We start from the raw sequence: 1,104 nt of genomic DNA, 5'->3' as shown, positions 1-1,104 counted from the left end.
ATGGGTCTTTTTGCAAATTTACTTTGGAGTTTGTGTTTTTCTTTTATCATTGTCTTGGAGATAGACACAGTTTTTACTAACTTAGTCTTCAGGGGGAAGCATTTATAAAAGCAAGCATTGAAGATGCAAGAGAAACTGCAGCAGCTCAAATTAGGGTTGTCGGAGGCACAGACGAGATCCCACTTAGCATTCATAAAATTGTTTCGAACAGGAGCATGTTTTCGGCGCAGTAGTCTCCGCATTTTATTGAGATTTTACTTGACCTTTCAGATCTTGTGCCTGTTATATACAACACAAAAACTGGGAAGTGATCTGAGATATTGTTACTCTGGTGGGTTTTGTTATTTTGTTGAAGAAGAGCTTAGAATGGCAGGTAGCGTGAAGGTCTATTACTGAGGTGTCGATTTCGGATTTTAATAGATGAAGGTTGAAATCTTCTGTAATGTAGCAAAGTTTCCTCTCTGAACTTATGATAGAGATAAGCTCCGAAAATTTATCAAGAAAGTTCCTTATATTAGTGTGGTATCTTCTGTAGATTACTCCCACTAGGATATTTCGTGTGTCGTTACGTAATTCATTGAAAACACTCTCCACGAACTCCCCCTGAACCTTTAAATCATCTTTTATAAAACGTTTTACTGAATATCAACATATAGTGCAACACCACCACTGCGTCGTGGCGTATTGATGCAGTGTCTAGTATAATTTGGGATCTTATACAAATGTCCAATATCGTAAGTGAGTTTGGTCTCATAGAACCGAAATACATCAATTTTGTATTTAAGTGGAGGGGAACACACTGTACTGCTGATGTTATGGCTAATTACGGAGAAGAAATAGTTACAACTGGAGTCACCTTGAGCATCGTCGCCGACGGCTCTTCTCATTCTTTACGGCATTAAACGCAAATATTGCGTGTCTTCACCGGCGATCTTCAAGTAAGCCTGTGAGTGTATGAATGGTCAGTGACTGGAGTTGCCAAGTGTCAGTGCCAGTGTGTCGATAGGCCTACTTTAGGAGGGGTGGCATCGCAACTCTCGCCCCAATGGGGCCAAGTGCCTCGCGCCTGCGGTTGCCTTGCCCGCCTCCCCATCTCATGTAGTG

The sequence above is a fragment of the Homarus americanus genome, unplaced genomic scaffold, assembly GCF_018991925.1.
Source record: "Homarus americanus isolate GMGI-L3 unplaced genomic scaffold, GMGI_Hamer_2.0 scaffold34921, whole genome shotgun sequence".
Classification (NCBI taxonomy): domain Eukaryota; kingdom Metazoa; phylum Arthropoda; class Malacostraca; order Decapoda; family Nephropidae; genus Homarus; species Homarus americanus.
The sequence above is the reverse complement of the archived record's forward strand: the minus strand, read 5'-3'. Positions refer to the sequence as shown.